This window comes from Nelumbo lutea, chromosome 5 (genome assembly GCF_056320005.1).
Source record: "Nelumbo lutea isolate HS-2025 chromosome 5, American lotus-T2T, whole genome shotgun sequence".
Classification (NCBI taxonomy): domain Eukaryota; kingdom Viridiplantae; phylum Streptophyta; class Magnoliopsida; order Proteales; family Nelumbonaceae; genus Nelumbo; species Nelumbo lutea.
This window is the reverse complement of record NC_142688.1, coordinates 23907541-23924333: the sequence shown is the minus strand read 5'-3', so window position 1 is coordinate 23924333 and position 16793 is coordinate 23907541. Positions and strand designations below refer to the sequence as shown.

General features: G+C 34.5%; 1 pseudogene; it reads left to right on the top strand.

Annotated features, from left to right (window-relative positions):
- The first annotated feature begins 4794 nt into the window (after positions 1–4794).
- On the top strand, positions 4795–5990 carry LOC148851034 (allene oxide synthase 1, chloroplastic-like; annotated as a pseudogene).
- The last annotated feature ends 10803 nt before the right edge of the window (positions 5991–16793 follow it).

The window sequence follows — 16793 nt, the reverse complement described above, 5'->3', positions numbered from 1 at the left end:
TATGCAGTTAGGATAATGTAAAATATTAGTCAATTTATTAATTTTATCTTTAGGGATCTTTATCTCGCACAAGAAGATAAAGTCAGGATTGACACAGTTGACAAAGTCCCTGATCCCCTGAACTCCCTTAGGGCACCCAACCCCTCGACAGTTCCAGCTAAAGACAACATTGGTAACATTGGGGCTGTTTAGGGCCAGCCACCTCTACCCACAGATAAACAAGAGGAAAGGAAGAAAGGAGAGAACTTACTGAACACTGATCCTCTGAATGCGGGAGGATCTGGCCTATCATAAGTTGGCAGGTCTGAGGATTCAAGATCCAAGCATAGGTGAGAGGTCAAATCAAATAAGGGTCATTTACCTAGAGCACGGGAAGAAGGGCCAGAAGTGTCTTTGAAAAGACGATTCACTAAGTCTTGAGTAGTCTTTGCTAAGTAAAAAGTTGCTGCAGACACTGGAAGAGTTGGTAGGGATGAGGTTACCGAAACCACTGGGTTGGTAGGAGTCTATGGGGAGGAAGTAGAAACAACTGGCTGATGTTGGTTAGTAGGTGAGGAGGTTCCTTTAGCTGGACGATTTCTTGGGGTTGGAGGGATAGGTTGGGGGATGTCCACAAAGTCCATGAATCGAGGACGTTGCCAAATCTGTCGTAGGGTAAGTTCAGCCCTCGGCAAAGGTCTCGGGAGATTCATAACCCTCCAGCTGAAAAATTTGTTGTACGAATGACCCTGAGGGTTAGGAAAATGTTGAGAGCAACGGTGAAATTGGTGTCCTATTTTCCTACAGATATAGCAAACCTAGGGGAGATCCTCATACCTATAAGTGATCCAGTTGGTGACAATGACAAAACAACCTATTCGAAGAGGACGAACCACAGAGATAGTGACTTTAGCACGGATGTAATTTTGAACAATAGTAACATTTCGAGTGAGACCTAAACGTTCAAAGAGAGGATGACCAATATCTACAGATAGGGATTCAAAGGGAAGGTCATGGATTTGGACCCACACTTCAATCTTTTGGAGATTCCAAGCATATTAAGAGAGACCTTGGATCCAAGGAGACATAAGAATCCATTGATCGTTTAACATCCAAGGTCCATTTAAATGAACACTATCATAATCCTCAACAAAGCGGAAGTTTAACTGAAAGTGACCTCTATGCAAAGGAGCCATTAATAGAGTCCCCGGGTCCAAGTTCCAGAGGTCATAAAGGCCTTGAACTACCTCTTCGAATTGGTATATAATTCGGGGAAAGAGGCGGCAGATAAGCGAGAGTTGCCAATTTTGGGCAACATTTGGAGGTCTAACCCCATAGTATAAGGTGCATCACTGAAGGCATGAAAATCAACAAAATTAGCATGGGAAAAATGATGGAAAAAGCTAGATGGAAATATGGATGATTGGTCATTTACAGAAGGCCCGTTTGGCGCATCTTTCCGCACGGTCTTTTGGTTGTTTACAAGCTGTGAAGTAGACCTGTTCATGGGCTGGGTGGCCCGATGGGCCGGCCCGGCCCGACCTGACCCCCGGGCGGGCTTGAATAGGCTTTTTGGCCCACGGGCTTAACCTTGGGCCAAAAAGCCCAGCCCGCATAAAATTTGAGCCGGTCTCGAGCTTTGCCAAAATAGCCCGACCCGACCAATAGTTAAACTTAAGTAAACCCGGCCCGACTTATAGTTAAACCTAAGTAAAAACCCTATGTGATGTCCATTTGAATAAATTTTTTGATTTGAGAAGGTTGTTGATTCACTTGTAGGCCCATTGTTCATTTAAATAGGGGAACAACATTTGAATTAAAATAGATAATGTCTATTTGAATAGGGAAAATTTTGAATTTCTTTTATTAGGTTGGGCTTCGGGCTCAGGCTCGGGCTTCGAGCTTTTTATCAGGGTCGGGCTCTGGCCCAAGTTGTAGGCCCGTTGGTTGGGCCGGGCTCGGGCTCGGGCTCGGGCCTAACATTTTTCTATTAATAAAGAGTTAAAGCCTGACCCGAGCCTAGCCTGGCCCAGCCCATGAACAGGTCTACTGGGAAGACTAGTTTTCAGTCTATTCCTGTTTGGCTCGCGGAAGATCTAGCTACCAAAAGATGGAGCGTCGAAAAGACTCGAGAAGTCCATTTCGGGAAGCTTCAAATGAAGCTTCTCACATCTTTCGGGTTTTAATCTCATGCAGAAAGACGCGAGGAAAGATGTGCGTCTGCCAAACGTGCTTTGGACTACTCAGATTTTCATGCAAAAGCTCAATGTGTCTTTTGCATGTCAGAGCTACCAGAAGATCTTCCCAAAAGAACACCCCAATCCTTTAATATAAAAAATAATGATTTTATATAATAGTTAAAATAGGGTAAATTTAAAAAGAAAATCAAGAAAGGGCACTACGCTCGCGGACGGTTAAAGTCGCCAGCGATAACTATGCTCGCGGACGAAACAACGAAAAATGGAAGCCCAGAAGCAAAGCTTTACAACCATGGCGAACGAGAAAACGGAAACCCGAAACAATGCTAGGCTGGCCATATTGGAGCTTGCCAACGTCATCAACGTCCCTCAACGCCATCGTCTGCCTCAAGGTCGCTGACGCCATCCAACAAGGTAGCTCCAACGTCCCTCTCTCCACCTCCGAGATCTTAGCACGTGTCCTCCCAACCGGTGATCCCGACAACCTCTAGCGCATCCTTCGAATGCTCACCATCTACGATGTCTTCTTGGAGCACATCGCCGATGGCTTCTCGGTGCTAATGCAGAAGGCCATGTCAGGGGCATTCATGCCATTCGTTAAGGCGATATTAAAGGGCTACGATGGGTTCAAAGGGGTGGAGTATCGAAATGTTAGAAACATTCACATGAACAGAGAGTAGAGGAAGAAGATGAACAAAAATGCTCTATTTTTTATATTATTTCAAAAAATTTACCTTATTTTAATTATTATATAAAAATATTACTTTTTATTGATATTAATGGCAAAAAATTGCCTTTATGTGCTAGAAACCCAAAAATAAATAACATGTTTCTTAAGTAAATTTGAACATAATTTATGCTACCATCGTGCTGGCTTAAGGTTTTTTTTAAAGCATTCAACCAGCCAATTATTCATCAAAAAAGGGGAAAAAATCAAATCCCAATGCGGTCCAAACAGACAAGAGCTCATGGCTTGAAAAAAATTGAGTTGTGAGAGAGAGAAATCTTCATCTTCTGTTAGTTTTCAAAAGGGTTCTAATATGATAGCCCAAATGACATGATACCGGATGAACTTGCAACTAGCATCATAAAAACATCATAAAAGTAATAACCAATTAAGTGATTCTCATCAAATTTACATGGGTATTATTGGTTAATTCTCATCAAATTCTCATCAAATGATTGACATATTCTCATCAAATTTAAAGACCTTTCGGATATCATATCTTTACGACATCATAGACTTTCCCTTTTGAAAATGCAAGAATTGAATGATGTGGAGTAGTGTGTAATTTTATTGGGGGGTCTAACATTTTGCCGTACTTTGAAAGCTTATTGCTCCAAATGCGATCTTGGAAACTTTGATTGCTAGCCCCGGGGTCCCTACCCTCGGTCCACAGCTTTATAACATGTCAAAGCTATCAACTGTGGCTTTGTTTTGTTAATTTAGGTGTCGTTTGGAAAAATTTTTAAAAAGATCTTTTAATTTTAAAAATTTAGATGACCAAACGACATACTGAGAAGACAAAAACTGTTTGATTAGTAGCTCAGTTTATTGGGCTTTTGAAAACACATTTAGAGGTTATCTATTACATAAAAAGATTAGAAAGCTTCACTTGAAGCTTTCCAAAATTTCGCATTTTCAAGTCTTTTCATGAACATGTCTTCTCATCTTTCCATCTTTTGATTAATTATCAAACCAAAAAAGACCGATTCTCAGTTATTTGAACTGCAGGGAATGACTTGCCAAATGCTGCCTTATTTTTCTGAAAAACATCAAAAGGCAAAAATCAAATCACGTATGATTTACCCCACACATTTATCGTATCCCTCTCCTCTTTTCCAACCTATGCCCTCACCTATAGGAATGACAATGGGGTACGTTCCCATCCCCGCTAACGAGGACAATCTTATCCTCATCCCTGTCCCCACGGGGATTCCCATTCCCGTGATTTTTTATAATGTCAATTATTTTTTTCTTGTTTTTTATTTTATTTAAAAAAATAAAAATAAAATAATAAAAAATTATAATTATATTCAAAAAGATTCAAACATATTCAAGCATATTTTTAGAAATATTAATATATAGAGGCACATGAATAGATAGATATATACATATATAAATATATATGTACATATATACATATATTAACGGGGATCCCACGGGGCGGAGAGTGTTCTCCTTGTCCCCACCCCATCCTGCCAACGGCATAAAAATTTCTCCATCCCGTTACCGTGGGAGAAAATCATATCCATCCCCGCCCCATTCGGGGCGGATACCCATCAAAATCTAAAAAATAGAGAAAATTGCCGTCCCTAATCACCTATCCATGTGTTTTATCAACTACGAATGGAGATCCGATTTGCTCCTCAAGACTCAAGAGCGGGCTTTACACCAATGCACGGCTGAGATGCGCTGTGAGGTTAGCGTGAGCGCTATGTGAAGAACAAATCTGATATGTATTATTTTAATATTGATGTGGGGGCATCAGCATTGGTCCCACAGCCTGCTATACAGCTAAAACGTTCGAATTCCCCAAAAATCTCTTCTTAACATCCCCTTATATATATGTGTTGTTTTAGCAGCTAAAGTTCACAAACGAAACGAATCCCCTGCAACCATTTCAAAATTAATCATGTACTCAACTTCAAGCACAGTCCGCCGCCGTCCGGTGTCTTTCACCGAAAGAGAAGAATCTCCCAATTCCAATCTCCCCATAAAACAGATCCCCGGCAACTATGGCCTTCCCTTTATCGGTCCAATAAAGGACCGATTTGACTACTTCTACAACCAAGGCCGAGATGAATTCTTCAAGACCCGCATTCAGAAATACGGATCAACCGTCTTCCGAGCTACATGCCTCCCGGTCCATTCATGGCTTCCAACCCCAACGTCGTTGTACTTGTCGACGCCGTAAGCTTCCCTGTTCTCTTTGACGTTTCCAAGGTGGAGAAGAGGGACCTCCTCATCGGCACTTACATGCCCTCCACCGCCCTCACCGGAGGTTACCGCGTCTGCGCTTATCTAGACCCATCGTAGCCCAACCATACCAAGCTCAAGCGCCTTATCTTCTTATTGCTTTCGTCCCGTCACAGTAAATATATACCAGAGTTCCACAAAAGTTTCTCCGTCCTATTCGATAATCTCGAAACTGAGATTAAAAACAAAGGGGAAGCCAATTTCAATAACCTCAACGATAACACTTCTTTCGATTACGTTTTGAAGGCCTATTTTGACAAGGACCCTGCTGAAACCAAGATCGGGTCTAAGGGTCCGAATTATGTTACTAAGTGGCTGTTTCTCCAACTTTGTCCCCAGATAACCCTCGGCTTGCCTAAACTTGTTAACTTCCTAGAAGATATGCTTCTACACACTTTCCCCCTCCCACCATTTCTCGTCAAGTACGACTACATGAAGCTCTATGATGTCTTCTACACCGCTGCGGCTTCACTTCTAGATGAAGCAGAGAAAATGGGGCTTAACAGAGAAGAAGCTTGTCACAACCTCGTCTTCGTTACGTTCTTCAATGCCTATGGTGGGATGGAAATTCTTTTCCGTCTTAATGAAGTGGGTTGGCTTAGCAGGAGAAGAGCTTCACGAACAGCTTCCCTGTCTTAAATGCAATAGAGAAGATGCCACTTACAAAGTCGGCAGTCTACGAGGCACTGAGGATCGAACCGCCTGTTATGTTTCAGTACGGCAAGGCCAAGAAGGATTTGGTGATCGAGAGCCACGAAGCGGCTTATGAAGTGAAGAAAGGCGAGATGATATTTGGGTTTCAGCCGTTCGCCACCAAAGATCCGAAGATATAGTAGAGGCTTCTGCTGGTTGAATTGTTTCTGCGTTATGATAGTTTTACGGTTGAGGCAAGTACCATCTTGTTTGGGCCTTCCGTGACGGTGAAGTCATTAACCTCGGTCGGGAGTCCCTCACAATAAGGTTCGATAAATTTGTTGGTTGTTACCCCGTTGGACGTAGCTTGTACTACTGGCAATGGCGACCTCAACTGCCCACGAAAACTCTACCAACACCTACTCACGAAACACTACATCCGTGCTATGTTTTAAAAACCGACAGGAGGTAGAACCGTTTTTGCCTCCGGGTCGCGGGTAATCGATTCGACCGGCCGGGTCAAATGGTTCAGACCGTGCAACGTCATATATTTAATATATGTTTCTTAATTCAGTTTTTTTATTTATAAAAATATTAAAAATTATAGTTTGAAGCTAAAAAAGGGTTTTTTTTTTTTTTTGCAAAAATAGCATGGCAAGGCACCTATCTCCTTGGGACGCATAGATTTTGAAAAGTCACCCAAAAAAAAAAAAAACCCTAATTGGACATCAGAGTGCAAAGTTATGGTCTCCAAAAGTTTTGTATGCATTGAATGTGCAACCTACGACCTGGTCATCGGGTTGAACAGGTCACGGTTGAATTGGCCGAGTCGAATGGTTCTTGACCAAGTCAATGGTTTTTAACCGTCTAATAGGTCTTGATTAAAACAGACCCAAAATCTTGGTTAGGTGATGGTTCGAATGATTTGAATGGCCAGATCAATGGCGGGTTGACAACATTGCATCTGTGCATTGGATAAGAGCGTGAGATGTCCCCATGTATGGCTATGATGTGATATAGGTAAGTGTAGGTAGCAAATCCGGTCGAATTCACATCTGCGCCCCAAATGGGGGCATCCCACAATGCCCCACAACACATCCCGACCTTATATTGGGAACATCTCCCAATAACAAGTATGAAAGATGATAAGATATCATCGGGAGATTCCCCCAATATAAGGTCGGGATGTGTTGTTGGCAACATAATTGGAAGTTAAATGAAATCAATATCCTACTGTTTTAGTAAAATAAACATTCAATCATATATACATACGTACATACATATATGGATGCTGACGACCCAATAATTACAGTAATTAATGGAATATACTAACCATTCCAGTAATTACAGTAATTAACAATCTACTAATTATTACAGTAATTAATTACTGTAACTTAATAATTACTGATTATTATAGTAATTTAATAAATATATAATTAGTGATTATAATTAATAATTACTGTTATTATAAATATTGTTAGTAATTAGATATTTACTTTAAAATTATAAATACTGTTATTAAAAAATATTGTAAATAAATTACTGATTATTACTGTAATTTAATAAATATATAATTAGTGATTATAACTAATAATTACTGTTATTATAAATATTGTTAATAAATAGATATTTACTTTAAGTTATAATTATAAATATTGTTATTAATAAATACTATTAATAAATTTAGTAATTATTGTTATATTAAAAATGTTATTAAAAGTATTGTTATTGATTATTTAATAAAATATTATAATTACTTACTATTGCTGATAAATGCTGTTAATTTAATTTAATTTTGGTAATTATTAGTTTAATGAATATTGTTAATAAATCCTATTCATAAATTTAATATTTACTATTATATTAAAAATAACTAAATAATATTATTAAAAATATCATTAGTGATTATTTAATTAAATAGTATAATTAGTTACTATTATTGATAAATATTGTTAATAACATTCTAACAATCGACGGTTTGACCGTCCGATTCGAATAGATGGCCTGTTATGACAACAAAAATTACAAGCAAAAAATTACGAAACTGTTCTAGCCACCTATTTTTGGGTTGATAGTTCGATCATTCGGTTCGAATGGATGGTTTGTTCTGACAATAAAAATTATAGGCAAAAAATTGAGTTTGTGAGGTCCATTAAGTAGTATCATACGTGTTATGTCATTCGAGCGTGTGACTCATACGACTCGAAAACGGAACCATTTTGGCCACCAATTTTTGGGTCGATAGTTTGATCGTTCAATTCGAATGGACGGTATGTTTTGACAACAAAAAATTACAAGAAAAAAATTACAGAACTATTCAAGCCACCAGTTTTTGGGTCGACGGTTCGATCGTTCAGTTCGAACTGATGATCCATTCTAACAACAAAAATTATAAGCAAAAAATGAGTGTGTGAGGTCCATTAAGCAATATCATACATGTTATGTCATTCGAGTGTGTGACTCATACAACTCGAAAATGGAAATGTTCTTGCCACCGGTTTTCGGGTTGACGGTTTGACCATCCAATTCGAACAGACGACCCATTCTGACAACAAAAATTAAAATAAAATAAAAAGGCCAAAAACCATCAAACGGGTTGACGAGTTAACGGTCTGACCACTCGGGTTAATGGGTCGTTGACTGATTCAATGATTTTTGGCTAGGGACCGAGATTGGGGTAAAACAGAACTAATTTCCTGGACGGTTCCCAATTAAAAAATTTAAAAAATGGATGACCCATTTTGACAAAATAATTACAAGCAAAAAATTGAGTGTGTGGGGTCCATTAAAGAGGTACCATACGTGTTATGTCATTCGAGCTTGTGACTCATACGACTTGAAAACGGAACCGTTCTGGCCGCCGATTTTTGGGTTGACGGTTGACTGTTAGGTTCGAACGGATGGCCCATTCTGACAATGAAAATTAAAAAATGACCAAAATTCATTGAACGGGTCAACGGTTTGACTGTCTGGGTCAATGGGTCGTTGACCAATTCAACGATTTTTGGCTAGGGACCGAGATTAGGATAAAACGGAACCGATTGCCTGGATGGTTCCCAATTAAAAAAATGGCCAAAACCCTTGAACAGGTCAACAAGTCGATGATTTGACCGCTCGGGTCAATGGATCGTTGACTGATTCAATTGTTGTTTTTCCAAGGACCGGGTCAATGGGTCGATAGTTCCATTCCAAGCCCTGCAAAGTAGAGCCCCTCCGCTAGTCAATTACCTAAAGAGATTCATAAAAAACAAAACATTTTGTGATACTCTTACCTATCGCTATATTATTTTATACGAATAAAATCCAAACTAATATCTCTAAATTAAAAGTAAAATACATACATCGATGATCCAATATTTGAAACTTTAAAGGAAGTATTGCAAATTTTCAATAAAAGTAAAAAAGAATATATATGTCCAACATTAAAAAATAAATGACGATGGGTGATTTGGCCCTTTAGTGACATCACGACAAGTGGCACCCCAGAAACATCATATGACATCTCAGCACCATGTAAGCGTTGACTTTGGGAGTACTTCGGATGCATCACACCTATCTCAACCTCCTCAACCCTACCTCGGCAGGTCGACTTACAAATAACTTGGAAGGTGTCAGGTTAGCGTAAGAGGTGACCTGCCTCCATTGACTTGACAAAGGGTCGGTTGGTGACCTGTATGACGTGATGGGCGACCTCCTCAACGAGTGGGTTATCGTCTCTGATTTGTTTGGGATCACGTCACCACGTCGATAGAACTAACTCCTGTCTCGCCCGCTTTGGAAACAACCGGGTAAGTGTTATCACTTTACGCAGAGTTCGTCTCCCGGCATAAAACCACATTCGAATGAGGCGAGTCGGTAATCTCGAATGCGCTACGTGAGGCCCACAACAACCTGCGCTTATATAAAGGTATCATATTCCTTAGAAAAGGTATGCACAATTTAGCACTCACAACTCTCTAGCTTTCTCACTTTCTAGCATTCTAGCATTTTAAAAACTCATCGCTGACTTAAGCACTGGAGTACCCATCCCAAGTAAAACAGTTTGATACTCTGATAATGTTCTCTTACAACTCGACCAGGTGACCTCACCAGCCCGTCATTTGAGTTGTCCTTTAGTAGGGAGATACAGAATGTGCACCATCATAAACCATTCAATCAAAGTTTCACCTTTGATTGACAAGGCAAGCTTCTTGCCTTTTTGTCATAAATATGTCAGTTTTTAGTTAAGTGGGTCAATTTATATATGTAAAGGGGTCAATGATATTATACATACATACATACATATATATATATATATATATATATATAAGTAAAACTGCAACTTTAAATTTGTTTTTTTTTCTTTTTTATTGTTATTGTTTTTTTTTTGTATAAACCAGTCTTAGTAGTAATTGCATGGGTATTTTGGACATTTTCATGCCTCTTGCTAGCATAGGGGCTCTACTTGCATTTTCTAAACTTCAAGGGAGGTTTCAGCAATGGTTAGAAACTTCAGCGGAGGTTTCAGCAATTTACCCCCCGAAAAAAAACAATACAAACTTTATAAACAATGAAAAAAGAGAATTTAAAGTTATAATTTTACCTTTGTGCTATTGATATAAAGAGAAAATTTGGAAAATAAATGTGTTTTGAAAAAGAGTTTGGAGAGACTTGGGGTAGTGATTGATGTGAAGATAAAAATTTGAAAAATAAGAACATAGTTGTACCTTTTGTTAGGGGATTCTAATAGTAGGGATCTATATATATTTGCAACTGTTTCAAAAAGTTAAAGGGGGTCATTATAATTACAGTTACCAAACTTCAGGGGAGATTTCAACAATTTACCCTTTTCATAAATCTATAAATCAAGAGCCTTCTTAGGATTTTCATGTTTCTCCTTTTATACCCCCCCAAAAAAAGAGAAAGAATCTTTCCACCATGCCACTTCATCTATATTTGTATATTAAAATGGAATATGCCAAAATGGCACTTCTTTCTGGATATTTGAGAATCATCTATCATTTTCTTTTGGTTACTAGTAATTAAGCATGTGCATTGCTCATGAGAAGTTTTTCTTCATATTAATTACTTGAATTTTAAATACATCATAGTTAAGATAAAAATTGAAAATTAACAAAAGCAACAATATGATTAAAAATAAACTTAAATTATTGTAGTAACTGTGCTTGTGCATTTCACATGGAAATCTTAAATTACGTTAACAATTATTATTACTATTATTATAATTACAATTATTATTATTATTATTATTATTATTATTATATAATTTTTATATATTATTTTGATTACTTATACTTTTTTTTCTAAAGATTTATTGTTTAACTATCATATCATTGATTAATCCATTTGATTCAAACCACGAACCCACCACCCAAAGGGAAAATAGTTTGATTTCTAGGTTGGCTTTAAACTTTGTATTACATAAAATTATTTTCTTACGTATAATGCTTATTTGTTCAATATAATGAATGTATAATATTAGAGATGTACCCGATATTTTATTTTTTTTATAAATATATAACATTAAATATATGCCCAAATTTTTATCTACTTTTTTTTTATTTTAGTTTGTGACTCTTTGTATTTTTCTATTTTTCAAAATTTTATTATTCGTCTATGTCATCATTTCATTTATTTGTTGATTTTAAATTTGGAATTCTATTTTCATCATTAATAAAAGTACTTCTTAAATTTTATATTTATTTTTGTTTATTATAATGAATATACAATATTGGAGATATGCCCATTTTTTTTTATTTTTTTGTATTATATATTTTATATATTCTAATTCTTTATTATTTAATTATGTCATTATTTTTTAACCCACTTGATGAGACAATAGGAAAACATTAGAATTTAATGATGAGAAATATGTATCCTAAATATAGGATTTAATGAGAGAATATATCTCAGATATGAGATTTAATGAGAGAAAATAGGAAAATTGTTTTATTTTCAATTGGTTTTGAATGCTATATTCCATTTCCATAATTAATAAAAAATTTATTATTTATCATACTTATTAGTGTTTAATATGTTGAATATATGATGTTAAAAATGTTCCCAATTTTTTAATTTCTATATCTTTTATATTTTATCTATTTTTAAATTTTATTATTTAATTGTGGCAACATGGATTGGTCCATTTGACCCAAAGTGGTTTAATTTATTTTACACTAACTAGATGAAAACACTTTTTTGAAGTAGATTTTAAAATTATAAGCTTTTATGTTATTAGAATTATTAGTTTATTATGCATGAATTTAATTAATAGAGTTTAATGATGAGAATAAACAAAAAAAAATGCCTTAAATATATTATTCAATGAAGGTAAATGCAAATTAATATCTTAAATGTTGGTTTAATGAGAGGGAATTGGATGCATTGAATATCTTCAAACTACATATTTCAACTCATTTAATATCAATAACTGATTACCCTATTCGTGTTTTTTAATATCAAAAACTTGTTTTTTTTATTTTTATTTTTGGAATTTTTCTCATTTAAAATTGAAAAAAATAACTCAAGTGGATAATAAGCTTGAAGACTTTTATCTGCCTTCATTAAATCACCATTAACTCCATCTCCTCTTTCTCATTAACTAATTTAATTATCTCTTCTCATTAATTTTGGCATTAACTCTCCCATTAAATAACTCATGTCATTCACTGTATCTATATCTTTATCCATTTCAATTTAGCCATTATTTTATTTATATTAGATATATTTATATTAAATTATAATATTAACAAAAATATTTACATTGAAATGGAGATATTCAATGATATATTATTAACCTAAATAATCTACTTTACATTAAAAGAATAAATTTTTTAGTTAATTAATTAATGAATTTATATTTAGAATAAATATTATTTAATTCACTCAACAAATAAAACCAGTGTTTTAAAAATCAACTTGAAGGCTGAATAGTTTTTGCCTCTAAGTCACGGGCCAATGGTCCAACTGTTCGGGTTGGACAAATCAAATCATGACACATCTTCCATCTATATTTGTATAATATAATATACTACAATTACATTTTGTGTGTGTATATTATTTTTTTTTTCAATTTATACTTTTTATTTTAGTTTTTAATTTTTTATAAATAAAAAAGCCGAAAATTGAAATTTGAGACCTAAAGGGTTAATGGTGAAAAGTTATCCAAAAAAAAAAAAAAAATCAACTCAATCACACAACTAAGCACAATGTTAAGTCTTGTAAAAGTTTTCAATACATTGCATATTATAATCCATGACCCAATAACTATCAAAAGGGTTAATGGTTTAACTACCTAGATTGAACGTGTTTTGACCAAATCAACCATTTGTGACAAAGATAGTAGGTATTAGGAAATTAGAATTAGAAATGGGGTCCTGTGATTGTTCGAATGTTTTAACCATTTGAGTCAAAACGAGTTGAAAGTATTGAATAAAACATCATAAAAATTATAATCCATTTATATTCCATTTGACATAATAAAAATTAATTAACCATAATAAAAATTATTTATGAAATTATTTAAATAAGATAAAATTAAATAATTACTAATTATTATTGATAATAATATTTGTATTAATATAATAGAAACAAATAAATTAATAAAATGTAATAAGGTAGATGACTATTATCCATTTAAAATTAATATAAAACCAATACAAAATTATCTTACAAATGTTTTATCTTTAATTTTTATTAACTATAAAAAATATCCATTTAAAATTAATATAAAACCAATACAAAATTATCTTACAATTATTAGTTTTATCTTTAATTTTTATTAACAAAATTAAATTCCATTAAAAAATAAACATTTAATATAATTAATTAAATTGAATATGGATTAATAAAATGAAAAAATAATAAAAAAATATTAACCTTAAATTTTGTTGAATTACTTAATTTAAAATCATCTTAAATTATATTTAAAAAAGGGAAAATTATATAAACCTCCTTAGGTTTTCTAACAATCATACAAACCTCCCCTATATACGTTTTGACCTTAATATTGTTTTGAAAAAACGTGTAGATATTTTCTTTCTGTTAGCATTCAAAATAGAAAATATTGATGTAATGCATTAATTTTCTTTATCAAATTTACCTTTAACCAACTTTATTCAGAAATAATTATAAACCAAAAATATTTTTACCTAAAAAAATTACAAACCATAAAACTTTTAAGAATTAATAAAAAAAAATTCAACATTAAGGTACAAAAGTAATATTGATTTATCTAAGGCATAAGGAATTGGTTATTCTCACTAAAATGCAACTTCAATTGAGATTGAATAAACTAGACATAATAATAAAAAGAAAAAGCATGAATTGAACTTAGATGAACACCGTTTAATTGGAAATGTCGTAAAGCTCCATTCTCAATTTTTTCTTAATAAAACCTGTGCGTCATACTGGTCCCCACTAGTTTAATCTAAGTCCAAATCCTCATGCCTCACTTTCACGGAAAAAAAGAAAGAATTAAAGATAAATAAAAAACTAATGACTAAATGTTGCCAAAAAGAAGAGAATTATTATGAGATTTTAAGGCAAGCGACATGAAATTTATGGCATGAGCTAGTCAAATAAGATGAGATGTAAGGCTAAGATGACCCAATAACAACCACACAAATCCTTTTTCTCATTAATTAGAGAATGGACGCTGTCAACAATGAAGAAGTCAAATGATAGGGTTGGTTCGTCTCGTCAGCTGTCGTTTTCACTCTTAAGTCTCCATTTGGAACGAGTACAAAAAACAACCACACAATCCTCTTCAATCAAAACTGAGCCTAAAGAGCACTAGTACTGCATGAAATGGCCCAATTAATATTATTAATAATTACTTTTATTTTATTTTTGGTGTCATTTGCTGAATATATATAATAGGCTGGTTGAAGTTTCAATAGCCTCTCTTCCTGATCATTTACAAGTTTAATTATTTAACACGTAACATATGGCTGAATCGGAAGGTGTTGACTGTTGAGAGATACGTAACGATGGGTAAAACGGGTCGTGTCAGACTCTACTAAAATGTTCTATACATTCACCACCACACATATTCTACTTTAATTGTTGCTTTATCAAATGGGAATTAAGTTTGATTTTTCCAAGCCCTCCACCCGAATTTTCATTATTTGACACGCCATTCCAATCCGTACAAGCTTAGGGGGCCCATTCTCGTCAATTATTTCTCGTGCATTCATGCTCTCTGTGCTTTGAAAATGGTTTCGTAATTGGACCGAACCGATGATTGTATTGATTGACCCGGAAATCATTCAGGCAACCTGCTGATCCGGGTGGTTAAACTATTAATCTGTTCGATTCGTTTAACGGTTTTTGATTTTTTTTTAATTAGAATGAATTACCCAGAAATAAATATAAATAGCCAGAACGGTTTCAATTCCGATCGATATTTAAAACCTTCATCTTTATATTAAAAGCCCATTCACCGGCTGGGATGAGAAGGGGGTATTTGTCGATATAAATGGTTTTGTTTGATCTAAAAAAAAGGAATGAACAACAGTCATGCTAGCAAAAGCAATTAATATGAATATTTTTAGTCAAATTTCATCACAAAGCAATGTTTAAAATATCAGCATGTACGATACTCAAAAGTTTGTGTTTCTATGTTTTTGACTTTTTCATATTGATAATGAAACGATGTTTTGAGGATGAGTATGAACAGATTACAGCTCAGTTACTCAAAACGTCCAATACAATGCGATATATATCGTTACTTTGAACCTATATTCACGTTTGTCCACTTGAGGTTTCTTCAGCTAAACGTTTTGAAATCAATTTTTTATAAATTACTGGAAGAATGAAATCTTTTGGTTGAAAGATTTTTGGGTTGTTCTGATAAGTTATAAAGACCTCCATTACCCCCTTAACTTTCACTTTGTGATAAATATCTCTCTCTTTTAGAGTTCTTTTAGTTCACTTAAAAAAAAATAGTTCTCATCCCAATTGTTTAATTTTTTTTTTTAAATCTCTAAACTATTTCTTTTCTGAACAATTTATAATTCGATTAGTTTTCTAAATTTAAATATTGAAGACTTGAAATCTTTTCGGTTGCTCATCCTTGCAGATTTCTGGTTGGATTTAATATTGAGATGAAATAGAAAAAGTTTTTTTTTTTTTTTTTTTTTTTTTCTGTTGGATAAATTCAGTTTACAAGGAATACAAATGCAAATACATATTAATTAATACAAAATACAACGTTTTGCACTCTATATATAAACTAATACAAAATACAAGGTTTTGTATTCCTTCCAAACTGTGCCATAAAGTTAATGTTTTATTTGGTTTCTTATTTTATTAGAGAAAGGAGTAGATAATTTTTATATTTTAAGATGAATAGATACAGCCATATTAGTGAAATGAAACAAGAATCTAAAGAAATTTAAAATGATTCTTGTTATTTTTTGTTGGTTTTGTTTTTATACAAGGGTGGAGTCGATGCTAGCACCATTCGTGCAGCATGAGGACGCGCCAAGCGTCTTTTCGTTCGAGCGTTGGCTTAATGCATGCGAAATGAATTAAACGGAGTCTATCATTCACGCCGTTAGCTTTTCCTTCGTTCCATTCCACTTGCCGCTAGCACTCGAGACTCTCTTTGTCTTAATTTTTTTTCATGAATCTTCTGAGCTTTTATTCGAGTGTGCTAGGTCATGTGTTTACATGATCTTCTTCACCGAACACCAGATTCGTTTACGTGATTAAAGACTCTACTGCCAAAGATCATGCCAAATGCTCGATGAATCGAGGAAGGTGAAGGCAGAGATTAAGAGAAAAGAAGCCATGCCGCAAGGAGGAAGAGGAGGAATCTCCTTCTATGTATGTCCTTTTGATCGTACTATCCGGTTTCAATCTTGTCTTGCAATGCCCCTCACTTTACTTCTTGACCAAATATTTTCATTTATCAGACACTAGAAACCACCAGTTGGAGAGAGAGAGAGAGAGAGAGTGACTAGCGAGGGTAGAGTTCGGTGAGTCTTCAGCGGAATGTA